Source organism: Chelonia mydas, chromosome 9 (assembly GCF_015237465.2).
Source record: "Chelonia mydas isolate rCheMyd1 chromosome 9, rCheMyd1.pri.v2, whole genome shotgun sequence".
NCBI lineage: Eukaryota > Metazoa > Chordata > Testudines > Cheloniidae > Chelonia > Chelonia mydas.
This window is the reverse complement of record NC_057855.1, coordinates 29,014,691-29,032,086: the sequence shown is the minus strand read 5'-3', so window position 1 is coordinate 29,032,086 and position 17,396 is coordinate 29,014,691. Positions and strand designations below refer to the sequence as shown.

Sequence of the window (17,396 nt, the reverse complement as noted above, 5' to 3'; positions counted from 1 at the left end):
AAGACTTTCTTACAGTACAGTGTGCGCTATAAGCTGCTGTATTTGGTACTGAAAATGTGACTAAGTTGGTGGATCCTGAGACAAAAGGAAGCCCAGAATATGGGTTCTCAATAGCTTGGAGTCCCTCCCTTCCCCTTCATGACTGCAATCACCCTTCCTCCCATTTGTAATCTTGTAACATTCCTGTGACACGTACAGCAATTCCTTCCATTACATTGACAAGTAATATTAGGAAAGCATTCCATGCATAGCTGGCTATAGTTTGCTATATCCTTATATGATTTAGAAGCTGGAAATAAGGAAGAGTCGTCATGAGCATGTACTTTGTGGTCCCAAGACCACAATTAGGGAAACCCTGTTTTAGTGTGTACATTTGTATTTGTGCATAATCTTTCCAAGACCATTTCAAACTAATAGTCTCTGCTGCCTTACCCACACAGGGTATTGTAGTTAACAGTCATATATTCACTCTATCCAATAAATTAAAGCGAAGTAGAACCTTTTATGTCAAAGGATCCTGAAGTGCTTCACAAAGGTTACAGCCCATACATGTTTGAATCACTTCACACACAGCCAGCTCAGGGGTGAATTATGGCAGCTGCTTAACAGAATGCAGCGGCACAGCACAATGGTTGGGAGAGTAAGAGCAAACTACTCTCCCAATGCCTGTGCTAGTAACTTGGTTGGGTACTGAACACGCTGGGGAAAGAAGGGACAAATTCCGAACCCTGGGCCACAGAGCAGCCAATCAATACTTGGCCAAATGGCTGAAGTAGCCTCCTTGGCCCTTGTGTCACTTCCATCTGTGGCAAAGAAGAATTGGAGGATAAAGGAACCTATGGCTCTCTTCCTGCCACTGAACATTCATTACACAGCAGTGCGCAAAGAGCACTTTATGTAGCATCTCCAAAGCCTTGCTCCTCTCTGCACTGACCCCACCGTGAGACCCTGGTACCTGCAAAGGAGGGGGCAGGACTTAGAGAAGAAGAATATTGGATGCAGTTGAAACTGCTGGGAAAAATTAGGTAGGCAGAATGTTATTATTCATACTGATATTTATCCAGGACTCCAGTAAATAACTCAATATCGGCGGTGCTGGAAAGTTGCTGCATTGTTTAGGCCTTTCTTTGAGCTCATGCAGATTCCTCAGATATTATACAGCTTAGAATCAGGGAGCTAGAGGAAAACCCTTAGTTTCATTGTCAATTCATATCTACCCGGTGACTTGAACAGAGCCCAGACTTTTCTAAAAGATCAGATAGGAAATTAATTTATATTCAGTTCCCTTTCTGGCTGCCAGCTGTCCTTCCAGCCATAAACTAGTGATCCTCATAAAGGCCTTCTGAAGAAACAGGTGGTTTCCTGAATAAATCAAGTTTTCCTTTCCTCCTTTCCTTTTGTCTTCCCTCCTTGACTAGTATCTTTGGTGACAATCCTGTGCAGTCTTGTTGCCAGCTGCTCCAGTCCAGCACTTACATCATTTCACCTTGATATTTCCCTCTGCATTGTTTCCTGTAAATGCTCAATATTGTGAATCCTGAGATGCCTCTGAGTGGCTGTGTGCAGAAGTTCAATGCAGAAGCAGAACTGGTTAAGGGGACATGCACCAAATTAAGGTTGGTTTCTTGCTGTAGGAATGGACTCATTTGTACACTGGAAACATTTATTTGAGTTTCCTTCTGCAAAAGAATGTGACTTACAAGAATGTACTGTTTCATATTCTCTTGTCTGTATAGGTTCAGGAAGCCTAGCTGAAGCTGGGTAAACTGTGAGCATGTGGGTTGAAAGAAATAGGAACTACTGTATTGTTTTGCTTGCATTAGACATTGTAAGACTTCAAAGAGTAAACTTTTTCTGCTTAGACAGTGTAATATTTGTGTGACTGGGGTCCTAGAATTTATGGTGTTCTGATTTTTTATGTGACTTCACTGAGTAAACTGCAGGACCTTTCATACTTAGAGGCTAATTCTGCAGTCTTTCCTCCAATTAAGTCGTCTTATGAGACTGCTCAGATGAGTAAGTACTACTCAACATGAATAAGAGCTGCAGAATTGGGCCTTTGAAAATATGCTGTTTGTAAGAAACAAATGTCATTTATGACAGACTTCTATTGATTTCAATGGGATTTGGATCAGGCTCCTAAAGAGGGAAAAAAACCCAAACAAATCAACATAATCGTTGTTTGCCAAAGATTTGCAAATTTCATTGGTTTATTTTCCCTACAACTTAAATTTTAAGAAGAATTTTACATACAAAATATTGGGTATTAAATTGATTTTTATGTATCAACTCTGTGATAAACTGAGTCCCTCTGCTTATAAATACTCTGAGCCTTAAAAAGCAATTTCTGTTATGTCCTCCTTCATATTTCTCTCTCTGTCATTACCATCCACAAGGAAACACTTTAACTTCAAGCAACAAGAAGCCTTTAATTCAGTCTAAATTTATATGAAGTACAAGCTCCATTAGGGTATAGAATGTAAAAAAATACCATATTTTAAAAATGACAATTAGATCATTTATATGTTTTTGTCTATTTTAAAATATATAATAAAACTTCAGTAAATTATACTCCGGGTCATATCAGCATCTCAAGAAAATGAAGTTAAATCTTTGTAGTAACCAGCAGCTTAATTTTCATTAGGCTAGCTATTCAATAATTAGTCATGCACCATAAATCAAGTCCCCAAGTCTTCTCCAGGTTTCTTAATTGAAAATTATTGTTTCTTGTCTCTATGGCTGAATGTGCAGCAAGTCTGAGGAGTGATAGATGCTGAATCCAGCACAAACAGTTTGAGACAGTCAGAACTTGATAGATCATTGCCCTGAAGGGGCTTGTAATGGTGGATAGGCTGTGAATTTCAAAATTAAAGGTTTGTTTTTAAAAATAGCAAGTATAAAAGCTAGATGTAGTTTACTGAATATGTCTTGACCTTCATACACTTTTCCTGTTATTGCTAGTTGGAATCCAATTGTTTTTTCTAGTGACAATAGTAATAAATACATCTTGAATATATTTGAAAAGTGAAAACTTTTTGTTTGGAATGGTTAAATAGAGTTGTTTTTGTTTTGTTTTTGGAAAATCTCATTAACATGTGTGGAACTTGTTTCATTTTTGGCACTTTCAAAACCCTGAATGAAATGGTTATACTCATCTGACAGTCAATATGAAAGAACAGATGGCCTCCCAACTCTTGCTCCTAGCCATAAAATAATTTCAGATATGATGCGATTGTGGCAAAGTAAAAGACTTTCGCAAATTTAGAAATATATTGAAATATATAAATAAATATATATGAGTGTAGCCCTTTGTAATTTTACTTTTGACAGCATAGCAGTCTTTGCACAGAACTCTGCTCATGTTTGCCATTCTATAGATAAGAACAGGCACAGGGGTTTTCTGCCATTCATTGCTTATTTCCTAGTGACCTGGCAGCCAGGATCTTAAGACAACCACAGCAGGGAACAGTGTGAAATGCACCATAAATTTAAATGCAGGAATCAATAGATACTAAAAATCTGGGCACAAGATCTTGCTGAGCATTTCAAAATCACCTGTGCAAATATATGGTTAAAATCTTTTCTAATATTTATGCTCCGAGAAACAAAATCAAGACTCAGATTTGATCAGTGAAATTTTAAAAGTTTAAAAATATTGACTTGTATCTTGTCAAAGGATAATTTTTAGTATAAATTGTTATTCAAACTCTGCAATACTTCTTTTGCATGAATTGTTATTCAAACTCTGTATTCAAACTCTGTTATTCAAACTCAGTTACACCGTCACAAACTTATTGATTTCACTGGGTTGCACTGATGTCAATGAGAAGGCCTTCATCCTAGTTTCTAGGCCTGATCCTGCAACCCTTGCTCTTCTAAATAATTCTTATTCATATGAGTGATGATGCTGTTAAACCAGTAAAGGTTACCCAAAAGAAGAAGGGGTGTATTCTGAAAAGTATTTTAAAAAGGCATTCCTCTTGTCTTGCTTGATCGGTTGACAAGAGCAAAAGGGACAGATGCCTACTTTTGCCAAAAAGTTGGAATGGCCGGTACAGGGCTAAGAGACTGTCCCGGCCAAAACAGGACATATAGTCACCCTACCTTCAAGGATCTATGTGGCAAGAGCCAGAACTGTCAATTCAGGTAAGCCACTGTCCTATGGAAACTGGCTACACCAGACAGCTATAGGTCTTTTGCAAAGCACTTTGGGGTTGGAAAGTTTACTGTCGGGGTCAAGGTTGTGCAAGTTTGTGAGGCAGTTAACACTGTCATTTACCCCTAGGCAGTTGCCATAAGAAAAGTTCCAGAAATAATAGGGGTTTCAAAACTGTGCTGGGGCCATCGGTAGCGCTCATATCTCAATACTTTGCCCACCATGAGGGGCAACTGAGTATGTGAACAGAAAAGGTTACTATTAAATTGTTCTGCAAGGCTTGGTGGAACGTACAGGCAGGCTCATGTATACCAGAAAGGTTTATGATGCCAGGGTATTGAGGTAATCAGGATTATAACTGAAGGGGGGAGAAGGGACTTTATTCACCATAAATGATATTGTTCTGTACAGTGTGTCTGGGTCAACTGTCATTTTGGGGGACCCCATATACCTACTCCTGCCTTGGCTCACGAAACCATACACCAACATAAGTGACCCTGGAAAAAGGGAATCCAGATACAAGCTCATTGAAGAATGGTCATAGAAAGCACGTTTGGTAGGCTGAAAGCTTGTTGGTGCTGCCTACACACCCATCTGGATGCCAGTGTGGCAAACGCCATGCATATAATCATCGCCTGCAGAGCACTACGTAACATTTATGAGTGTACTGGGGAGTGCTTCCATCCCTAGTGGGCTGACAACAAGTGTATTTTTCAAACTCTGTACAGGCAGCCTGATCCCACCCACACTGTACACTGGTCCTGGTTCCCAGCAGGCACGGGAAAACAGGGATGTCATATGAGCACACATCTTGGAATAGCAGGGAGGCAGATGATGACATCTGTGTGTGCTGAGAGACACCTTCACATCCTATAAAGCTGCCATAAGGAAACACTGGTACATACGTATGGGCTATATAGCGTTGGGAGGGTTTTATTCCCCTGTATTAGAAGGTCATTAGTGACTTGTTCATGTGACATTGCATATATTAACGCAATGGAGGTGTTCTGTTCTAAATGTCTTTATCAACTTGGGGTTAGGTTTGTGTTGTGGAGGGGTTGTCCAAGTTGTCCAATGTATTTGTCTGTAGTATTTACACTTCTTTAGAAGCCCCTCTTACCAGGAGAATGTAAACTTTTTTTTAACAAGCTTATGACTGTTTGCTTTAGGGGTGGGAGAGTATCGCAACAATTTTGGTTTTTTACTTTTTATTGTCAGCAATGCCAAGTGCGATGAATGGCTGTTACAGCACTAATCCCTGGCATGGCTGTAACTGCTTAAAGTTTCAGGGTGGGGAAAAGGGGCTATTTTTGAACAGGGTATTGGCAGAGACTATTATTGCCAGTGAATTCCCTCTTTCTTATTGTTCCTTGGTTTTTTATTTTAAATATAGGCATTAAGACATCAATCGATCCTTTTTCTGTGTTTCAGAGATCTGCTACACGGAAAAATAGTAATGCTTTCTAAAACACATAACATATCTGCTGCATTTCCATGGTATGCCCACACCCTGAGTACTGCATGCAGATGTGGTTTCCCCATCTCAAAAAGGGCAGAAAAGGGCAACAAAAATGATTAGGGGCATGTAACAGCTTACATATGAGGAGCAATTAATAAGACTGGGACTTTTCAGTTTGGAAAAGAGACAATTAAGTGGGATATGATAGAAGTCTATAAAATCATGATCGGTGTGGAGAAAATAAATAAGGAAGTGTTATTTTATTCCTTCTCATAACACAAGAACTAGGGGTCACCAAATTAAATTAATAGGCAGCAGGTTTAAAACAAATAAAAGGAAATATTTTTTCACAGAACGCACAGTCAACCTGTGAACTGCCTTGCCAGAGGATGTTGTGAAGGCCAAGACTATAACAGGATTCAAAAAAGAACTAGATAAATTCATGGAGGATAGGTTCATCAATGGCTATTAGCCATTCCAGGCCAATGCGGGCTGCTGAAAGTGGCAGCCAGCACATCCTTCAGCCCACACTGTTTCCCGTAGCCCCCATTGGCCTGGAACGGTGAACCGCAAGCAGTGGGAGCTGTGATCGGCCGAACCTGTGGACAATGCAGTAAACAAACTGTCCCGGCCTGCCAGTGGATTTCCCTGATGGGCCATGTGCCAAAGGTTGCAAATCCCTGGACTAGATGATCACAATCATCCCCTCTGTCTTTAAGTCATTGGTTTCAGGGAACTACAGTTTGTGTCACTGTGCAGCAGTGAAATCTAGCCCAATGTGGGCTTTCAGTGTGTAAAATTTAATGTTTGTAAAAGGCATAGTCTTCAGTCTTTGCTACTTTACCTTCTGCATGAAGGTGGTTAATGGGCTGGTTTTGATTCTAGCCCTTTCTCCTAACGTGCTCTCCACTCAACTTTTTGGGAGTTGTGCTTCCTGGCAACAGCTCTAGAGATTTCAGGCCAGGGGGTTTCAGGAACCTTCATTGTTGCAGTACCCACTCTGGCAGTGGTCAACAGAGCCTTTTACAATGAAGCCTGGCATGCATATTGCATGTTCATGGTTACTGAACCATGATGGAGGTAGGCTGTTCTCAGTGGTGGCAGATGACAGAACAAGGAGCAATGTTCTCAAGTTGCAGTGGGGGAAGTCTAGGTTGGATATTAGGAAACACTGTTTCACTAGGAGGGTGGTGAAGCACTGGAATGGGTTACCTAGGGAGGTGGTAGAATCTACATCCTTAGAGGTTTTTAAGACCTGGCTTGACAAAGCCCTGGCTGGGATGATTTAGCTGGGGCGGGTCCTGCTTTGAGCAGGGGGTTGGACTAGATGACCTCCTGAGGTCTCTTCCAACCCTGATATTCTCGGATTCTACTTCTCTAGGGGCCACTCCTTCCCCCTTGGGAGGATGTTGGCTTGTCATTTAGTACAGAATGGAAGTACAGAAAAGTTGAATGCCTGGAAGTACAGAAAAGTTGGGGTGGGGGCTCTATTTACTTTGAGGTGCTTCCCTTAGCTTCTGGGGCCTAGGCATCTTCCCTACAACATGTAGTTGTCTCTATGAAGGGTCTCAGTGTATCAACTGCTGATTGGATAGCTCCACTCTGGTGATCATAGAATGTGGTATACTCCAAATCTAAAACTCATACCCTCCACAGTTCTTGTGCCAGAGCACACAACCAATCAAAAGAGAGGCAGGGAGGAAGAGTGGTATCATCTACAGGAAAAAGGGTTGAAGGAGGGAGATTGCATTAGGCTGCAGCCCCTAAAACTACCAAATGCCATGAAGTTGTGTGGGATGCCGTTTGGTCACCATCACTGGTATAAATATAATACAATATTAATGTAAAGGTTGGGGTGAGTGGTCTTCATAAGCAGAGCGAAATAATATTCAGCAACTGGCCATCTACTTGCTATTCACTTTAGAGTTTAAAACAACTAATTCCAGATGTATGCCTACCTCAGTCAAAGAAAGACCTGTAACAATCACCAAGAAAAAAGGCATTTGTGAGGCATTTATGAAGTAACTCATCAAATCTTGAACTTGATTATGTATCTGTATTAGAGATCTTTATTAATAATCTAAATTGTTCATTTACACCCAGACTGAAAGAATAGCTAGATAATCCCTTTACAGGAGCAAACCAAATCAATACATTATAAGTTACAAGTCAAGAAATGCTGTGGTGGCAGAAGGGTTGTATTCAGTGATGTGCTTTGCCCACAACTTCATAAATAATTCTATGAATCCTCACCAAATGGAGAGCTCTGAGGTTCTCTGTCCAAATAGTTCCAATGGAAAAATGAGATTAATAGATTCCAAGGCCAGATGATTTGGTTCAGAGTTTGGATTTAGTAGCAGATGAGGCCTATTTTCCTGTTCTGATTGAGGTGCAACCAAAATCTCCTAAATCCTGCTGCTCTAGAAAGGTTTCCTGTATTTGAGGCCAAAACCTGATTAAAAGAAGTTGCAGAATTTCATCACCATCAGATCATCTTATCTTTTCACTCTGGCTTTTGGGGAGTAGGGAATCCCTTGAGATATCAGAGGAGACCGAAATAGTCTTTTATCTGTTTTGCTGTAATGATTAGCTGGTCTGGTTATTGCTGGTGTGTGGCAGAGTTTGCTGCTGGATTGGTCTGTCTGCTATGATTTGTGTTTTGAAATTAATGTCTCAGGTGGCTAGAGCTTGGGATACAGGCACCTTTGTAAATTCTTGAGTGCAAAGAAATACAAAATAAATAAATAACCGAACTTGAACCCTAAACAAGAATTGGTTTTGGAATCAAACTGCAACCTAAACTGAATCTGAATCCAGAACATCGCTTTTTCAGGACATCTTTATGCAAATCTGGATGGTCCTCAGATACTCAGATTTTAATACTTGGCTAAATATAGTTAGCTTTACTGTCAAATTTGAATGGGTTTTCAAAGTCAATAGGTCCAGTCCTACACTGATTACATGTCTAATTCAGCAACACTAACTTCAGTAGGAGGGGGATCAAGGCCATGAGAATATCTCCCATATCAAATCAGAACTAAATGTATGTACATTTCCTCTCAGCAAAATATACCCCCAACCAGTTTTCCTTTGCTTTGCATCACAGACACTGTAGCAGTTCAATACACCTCTTCCTCTCCTTATCTTTTTCTGTGTTCAGAGATGATAAATTCTTTGGGGCAAGAATCTGTTGACTTCCATGTCTGTGAAGTGCCCAGAAGGCTTTTGAGTACTATACAAAATATAAATAAATTTATAATGAAAACTATTGTCAATATGCTACTATTCATACAAAAAAGTACCTAGTTATCAAAATCTGGGCTAATTAATATGTTCTAATCTATGTTAAAACAACCTAACTAAATACTGTGAACCTTGACAGATTTGAAAGGTATCCAAATTCTTTTAAGGTATTTACGATACTAATATTTAGAGATTAGGTTTATGCTGTAAACTGCTGCTGTCTGGTAGGAAAAATGGCTTCCAATAGGGAAAAAATGTCAAAGCTTGCTGAAAGATATTGGCTACTTTTAAAATCTGTGGGCAACAGTTTTCTGCTCCAAGGTCAATCTGTAGTCAACACTGATGTCAATAGATGTGAGCACATATCAATAATGACTGTGGCTCAGTTACTAGTCCTTTTTTTTTTTAACCTCTTGGCTACAAGGTCATGGGTTCAAGTCTCACACAAGGACTTGGGTTGATTGTTAATCCTGACATGGCAGTGCAACACCACAGAGGTGTTGAACTGTTTGAGATATCGTCCTGCAGATGAGATGTTAATCCAAAATCCCTTTTGCCTGTCCCTGTTGCCTGTCTAGGCAATATCTCCATGACACTTTGTGAAAAGAGTAAGGATAAGCCTACTTCCCAGCCAAAATTCTCTGTCTCAATAGGACAGATTCTAATCTCCAAGTCAGAGTAGGAGCTATTGTTAACAACACTTAATGGCTGTTATTGCACTACTACTACTGTATTTAGCTAAATCCAGTGGAAACACTGTCAAGCATTTTAGGGTACCCAGAGTATGAAAGGCCAAATCGAAAACCCAAAATCTAATAACAGGTTTCAGAGTGGCAGCCGTGTTAGTCTGTATCAGCAAAAAGAACAGGAGTACTTGTGGCACCTTAGAGACAAACAAATTTATTTGAGCATAAGCTTTGGTAGGCTAAAACCCACTTCATTGGATGCATCAGATGCATGGGTTTTAGCCCACGAAAGCTTATGCTCAAATAAATTTGTTAGTCTCTAAGGTGCCACAAGTACTCCTCATTCTTCTTCCAAAATCTAATGTAGTCTTCTAATTTCTAATGTCTCTGTATATATGTGTGTATGTAGACATATTTAGAAAGTTGCACATGAATTACATTCAGCATACACACAATTTTATTAATACTATGTTGTGCAATTATTATCCTCCATGCCTCATTCATACAGTTTTTTTGCCATTTTGAAATAAGAACTCTGCATTTAATATCAAACATTCTTTATTAATGAAACACATTGTTTAGCTTGTCATGTTGTAGTGATACTGTTCTGTAAGTACTTTAAGCATGGATACTCTGTGGGTGTTTTCTTCAAAGCAAACGGAAAATCTGGGAAGAAACATGTTTCCACTGTGTATGGTTAAAAATTAGAAATAGAAAAAGCTGGTTACAACGTACTATGTATATTGCACTGTTTAAAATGCCAGCTCATGTGTTATCTAGTAATTAGCTGCATATCCCTATTATTATATATTTTTCTTCCAACATAGATTAGAAGTGTCAGAGCTAGATCATGAAGTATTCATGCTTTATAAGTGTTTAGGTAAATAAATGCCTCTGTGACAATCTCCACAAAGTTTCTTTTATAACTCTATATTTAGCGTTTGCACTGAAAAGGCTATTAGGTAACTGAGTTTGGGTACAAATTAGAATAATTTAGGATTTTTGCATCTAACAAGTCTTTTTTCCCTAAAATTAGAAGATTATGAGTGCTTGTTATCAAAAGAGACCACTTAAGAAAATAGTCAATTGAGAAGTAAAACTTCAAAATACCCCCCCCCCTTTTTTTTTTTCGACTACTCTGCATAATATAAAGTGTTTAAACTCTTTTTGCAGCAGTCCTGCTGGCTTTCTGTTGCTTGATATTCTGACCATCTTTGAACCCTTGAACTCTGACAGAGAGGAGGGACTTGGAGAGGTTGTCATCTGATCTATGTATGAAGGCAAAAGGAATAGCTTTCCCTTTAATAGCACTCCTTTCTGCTTAACAGTTGGTGGGAGATTAAAATGATCTAGGTGGATAAGGCAGGTTAAAGGTCAAGGGACACCACAATTTTTCCCCCTGCATGTCAAAATATAGAAAGGTCGTTAGAAGTTAAAATTTTATGTCCTTTCCCCAAATATTTCAGTCTATTTATTCACTAATTTTTATAGTGAATTCCAATTCTTCAGGGGACTGGACCCCCACCAGGCTACTGTCCAGCCTGCATAGTCATCAGGTGCTGACATTCTGAGTTTCAGCCATATTAATTGCTGGATAAAGGCTATAATCCCCTTGCTTTGAAGCCGAAGGCTGATTTTTAGGCAGTACTTCAAAAGCAGCACACAACTGAAGAGGCATATTTCCTACTAGCACTGAATCAACATGATTTACTCTGTTTGCATTCGTCTACATAGGCCTTGCATATTTGGCTGCACAACAAAAAGGTGCGATCTGGCTATAATACAGACCAAGGAGAAGTTTTTACTATCCTGAAGTTGATAAATGACCTCATTTGAGACATACCATTCCAGATCTTTGCTTTAAGCATCATTAATAAAGTATAAACTCCTATATCATACTTTTGTTACCAATGAAAAATCTTGTCTTATGTGATTTGATTTTTTTCTTCCCCTGAAACATCATATTAAAACTATAATTTAGAGTCAGTCTGATTCCTAAAGCCTCTCTAAATAAAGGCTGTGTTTTTAAAAATGCTAAACCTTCTCAAAACACTGTTTTAATATCTTAAACACTGCAGCTTCTTAATTAAATAAGACTGTGAACAAGAACTTCATATCCAGCAGGAAATGTCCTTTATTAATTAAACATATTGTTTAACTTGTTTGCAAAAATGCCCATAAGTGCAAAGAAATTTCCAGCCAATATGGAACGTTTTATTGGTGTGTATTTCACTTATGGCTTTCTATCTGCAAACCTGCACTATAGGGACTTTCTCATACAGGATTTGCCAAGTATACTTAGTGTTATGTTTGAGAAAGATTAACAGTATTTCAGATCAAAGGAGAATCCTGCTGCATGGTCTTAGGAGATTGTCATTCTCTCCCATTATGGCTCATTTGCACAAGATTTTCATGTAATATTAGCCATTGTTTTGATGGCAGTGACTTGACATAGAGACAGGGCCAAAATGCATTGCTGGGTCCTAGTCAGTCAGGCTGGGGGGTATCTTGGTCCCAAAGAACTTGCCAATCATAAAATGCAACTCTTATTTCAGTAATGTTTAAGCCTTTATCAGGTGGAAAACTTTTGCATGAGCCTTGATTCCAGAAAAGAGCTAACAATGGTCATTTTTATTAGCACTTAGATGTAATTTTAACAAGGCAAAGTTTTGATTAGCATGAAATGCACACAGCAAATTATGAGTAGTTTTGGTGAGCGGTGTACTCCTAGGGCTTGTTTGTTACTTTGAAGTAGACAATTTATTTTAAAGTATTTCACAAAGTGGGAAAGCCTCGTCTTGTAGTAACACATGAAAATTTATTTATCTTAATATTTACATTTAGGAAACTAGTTTTAAGCCTCAGATGTGGTATATATGTTATATTGCAGAATGTTTTAGGATCAACTGAGTTGTTAGTGAATTGCACACACAAAAAAGTACTTCTAGAATACTTTTCTTCAATTCCTGCCTTTCAGCTAATAATTGTTGGGGAAGGTCAGATTACATTGGCAAATAAGAATTAAATCACAAACATGCACACAAAAAAAAACTACATTAAAGCAATATTTAGAGTCTGATTTATATCCACAAATACATTCAGAACTAAGCCTGTTACTTTGGCTTTAACACACCCCGCAGTGCTTAGGTTGTGCAGGGAACTCAAGGCATTAACAGATGTGAGGTATCCCAGGCCTGATCCTGTAATTCTTACTCAGGCAAAACTCCCATTGACTTCAGACATGGACTGTGGGATGCCCACTCACTCTTCCCTCCAAGCTAAAGTACATAGGTGCAATTGTGTGAGTTAAATATAGTGTGTCAGCCTTAACTGTAAGTTTCCTTGATTTTTGCTGATTTAAATCAACATCAAGATGATTTTTTCAACTTTTTTTTACTCCTTTGAGGATTGTAATTTGTTCTTTCTACTGTGGAAAAAAAACCCAAGAACAATTTTTTAATGGAAATATATAACACATGGTACATTATGATGGACATGATGGACATTTGAGACATTATTTACTTGGAAGAAGTAGTGGCTCCTTTCCAGCAGTTACATTTTCCTGTGACTCAGTGTGAACATACAATGTTAAGATATGCATATATAAAGTTCTGAAGAAAAGTTATTGCACATTAGCTGGCTGTAAAATGTAAACGCCAGGCATCTTTCTTGTTCTGTATGTTTGTGTGTATGTCTAGTCAAAATTGTGGGCAAACACCTGTAATATTTCACTGTAAATGTCCGAGTACTTTGGAGATAAGGAAATGCAGAAGAAGAGCACCAAAATAGTATATTTGAATTTCTTCTGATCCTTGCAATTAAAAATTGTTCCTACAATACTTATATCTATTTTTTTAAATGATATGTAAGTTTTAGGATGGAAGAAACATTATAGCCGAATTACAGAGCTTTCCCAAATGGGGGTTATAATGAAAACCCTGAAAAACATTTAACTTTGGGTATGTTAGGTGGCACCCCATATTAATTTGTTGCATCAGGGTTTACTTTAGTAAACTCCATCACATAAAATGGAGTGTAGAATTTGTGTAAACAATTCCACTGATATTTAAGTGAAACTAAAAATATAAAGCATCAAGCTTTTAAACAAATATTTTTTCCCCTCATCAGGAAATGCTTGCAAAATACATGAACAACAGCGCCCTCTACATTTGGAAACCCTACGATGATTAAAAACAGACTTTACTACTTGCAAAAGGGAGCCTTTTTAATTCAATAGTAGGCAGTTGCAGCAGCTGTTTTGGGGGGCCGAGGGGTGTTATGATGTGTTTCTAAGAGGTATGTAGTATTATAAAATTACACATTACCATGTTTTAATTAGAGTTACGAGAGTTCCCTTAGTATAGTAATAAAAATAATAAAGTGTACAATAGATGTTATGTTACACTTTTCTATTCCCTAAAACATAGTTTAGATACACAGTATAACTTTTTTGAAAGGGAATATTTTGCACAGCATTGTTTGGCTTTTAAAATATTTGCACTCTATTCTTTTAACATTATTTTTACTATTAAGATACATTTTATTTAGAAGCATAAGTATTAATTTCCTTTGTTGATTAGATATATAGTTATGATATTCTCGGAATATGCAGTAAAGTCAGGGACTGATCTAAAAGAATGTCTATGTGAATCTTTACACATAATGACTGAAATTAAATTTGGAGCTAATTGTAATATTTTTGCAGATCTCAAAGTGCAATTAGCCAGGGAAGTATATGCTATTGATAATTTCATCATTTGAACAATGCATTTTCATGTTATAAACACTACACAAAGAAATACACTCATTCTTCTGTGTGAGAAGTTCTTATATGGTATTTCTTAATCAACAAAAAAATAAAAAAAAATTTCTACTATCTATATAGTCATTTAGCATAATTGAGATGCTAATTAACTTAGTACTCTCTGAGTATATAAATGTAAAAAGTATGGGATGTTGTGTAATTTTAAAGTAGCTATTTTAGTTATTTTCAAACTGAAAAAATATTTTCTTTAAGCTAATGGCAGTGTGCATTTTATTAACAGTGTAATACATAAATATAGAAAAATAAATGCAAAACATGTTGAGACAGTTAATTTAAAAACAATAGTATTTTTAGCCCTTCAAAGTCCGATATACTTTAATTCTTTATCATTATATTACGTCTTGCTTAACTAAATAATTCTTCCTTTTAAATATGCAATTAGTATCTAATAGCTCTTTCATATAGAAAGCAAGATTTAAATGTGCTCAGGATTCTTTTTACATTGTACTACTTGGAAAAAATATATTTCAAAGGAGTAGCTTTACAAAATTGAAGTTGTGTGGTTTTTGTGTGTAAATGGAATGTAAGAATATGAGTGCTTAGGGTGTTATATTAACACAGACAAAACTTACACTTTAAATTTACTAATTTAAAAAAGAAAAACTGTCTCTTTGGCTAAACAATTTAGGACAGCTAGAAATGTCTAAAATCATTACATTTCTGCAGATCTTCCATAGAAACGTAAGAGGAATGTAAAGACATGTCTGAGTATTAATATAAGCTTAGATTATTGCAGTTAAAGTGATTTAAAAATCAAGCAACAGTAGTTTTTTGTTATAGTTCTACTTTTATGCCATTTAGGTTGCCACTTTGAAAAATATGAAGCCATGTACTAAATTTACAAAGACAAAGCACCAAGGGCTCTAAGTATCACTGTGTTCAGTTTAAGAGCAAATTAAAAGAGTGGAAGAATGGTACAAATAATTGTTTCATATGTTCTTTGCTTGTGACTGCTGTAATCATCCAGGCTGATTTACAAATGTAGACTTGTAGGTTTCTCAGCTTCCTGCAGTGTAGAAGACTGTTACTTTGGCACTCACACTCATGCCCTTGTAATCACCACTCAAAACTGTGCCCTGGTACTTCCAATTCCCAGTCTCTTGATTGAACACCTCATTCTGTGCTAACAAGGTGTCCAAGGTATTTGAACAGGGGATGCAGTAGAAAAATTGTTAATGGTTTTGCTTATTAAGAGTTGCAGCACTAGTTTTGGTAATTTGGTAACTGTCTAAATTGCAAGTTGATTTTTTTCTCCCTTCATTTTAAAGAATGATGCTAAAATGGGAGACGAGTGACATAAACAGCTACAAACCCCCAGAAGAGTGATTAAATGGCTGCATTTGTATTAATGCAAAGATTTTTTCATAGGGTAAATGGTATTATTTTATTTCTGAGATTATATTTTAAAGTTATTGACAAATATAAAACAAGTATAAAAAGAAAACATAATGAAGAAAGATACACAAAAAGAGAATCACATCTCTGTGAAACAGCCTAAAGTTCTCCCCGAAATTGTTTAAAAAACAAACCTATTTCATTAGATAGTAACAAAAAGTCACCAAGAATTCCTACTGGGCTTTACTGGGACCTTGCAAACACAAGGGTGTAAATCAGGAGTAAGTTTGTTGAAGTCCAAGAAGTTACATCAGTATAAAACTCATCTAAGTGAGATTGCAAGGAGGCTTTAAGAGTCTTAAATAATCCTCCTGAAACAGTGTAAATTAAGAAGAAAATATCTTATGTTCACAAAGGGCCTGATCCTGCGAACCTTAATCAAACAAAAGTCTCATTGACTCAGAGAGGAATTTTACTCAAGTAAGGAGTGCAGGAGTTGTGCCACAACACAGGAATATAGACTAATTAAGGTACATTTTACAAAATACATCTAAGGAATTTATCTACTTATAAATTTGTCTCACTTGAGCTTTATTGATTTACTTCCATGGGCTGTTTAAAATTATAAACATCATCGGGTCAGATTCTGTTCTCAGATACATATCTTATACTCAAAGTAATTCCACTGATTACTCTAAGAATTTGCCCTGTGGAAAATAATTTAAAAATGGGGGTGGAGGTTGGAAAGTTACTTTAAGAAGGAAATAAAAAAATAAATGTGTTATGTAGGTTTTATTTCCCCACTAAAGATTAAAGTTATGACCAAGAACATGAGATCTAGTCTCTCTCTCTCTCTCTCTCTCTCTCTGAATTAAAAGTAGTTTCAGGTATTTTCCCTGTCCCGAATCCTCCTGCCAATTTTTGTGATTTTACAATCACATATACCTAATTTTAAAAATGTTTTTCTCTCCTCTGCTGCTGCCTAAAAGACACACAGAAACACCAGAGGAAAGTGACTGACTATAAAAAGGAAACACTAACACTGCTCATGCAAAAATATTGTCAAATGCACACAGTTTTTTTCTAATGTCTCTCCATTACAGTAGTCTTAAATGTTCCTTGTAACAACACTAGGCAAAGCATTTTCAGGCAAAAGTGGGCTTTTTAAGTTGACAATGTCCTTTTAGGTTATGGGTCAAAGTTGTTTACTGAACAAGCACCAATTGAAATTGAAATAGGAAAAATGTAAAAAAACCCAAAAAACAAAAAACAACAACATTTCTTTTTTGCAATGATAGACATATTAACACTATTTGGCCTTTGCAAAAATGTTCCAAACAGCAGGCAATGCTAATCTAATTTAGCAATAGGACAATCCCAGTCATTCCTTCTTTAACCAATGCTTGTTTCAGAAACGTATGCCAGCTACAAAATCAGTGTTCAAAAAATCACTCTCTCCACTTGCTGGCATATTTCTCCAAGGTACACATTTTATTCTTTAAAGGTGTGTGTGTGTGGGGGGGGGGATAGAGGGAGGGGCAGCTGAATTAAAAGGACAAAATGAAAACATAATTTTATTTACAGTGCTGATATATTTTGCTTAGAAATATTGTGTGCATAAATATGTCCACGTTGTGTATTGAACAAAACATCTTATACATACTGTAAAAGTATAGCACAATCTGTTAATTG

The 17,396-nt window shown here is 37.1% G+C and overlaps 1 long non-coding RNA gene across 2 annotated transcripts in view; it reads left to right on the top strand.

Annotated features, from left to right (window-relative positions):
• The first annotated feature begins 1,525 nt into the window (after window positions 1-1,525).
• The window catches only part of LOC119567080, an 84,843-nt gene continuing 68,972 nt past the window's right edge, over window positions 1,526-17,396 (top strand). Inside the window, exon 1 of one of the 2 annotated variants that reach the window (XR_005226797.2) lies at window positions 1,526-1,616. This is a non-coding gene — a long non-coding RNA (uncharacterized LOC119567080). Of the gene's footprint in view, window positions 1,617-13,773; window positions 13,841-17,396 lie in introns of those variants that run through there. The other variant, XR_006284010.1, reaches the window with a different exon arrangement.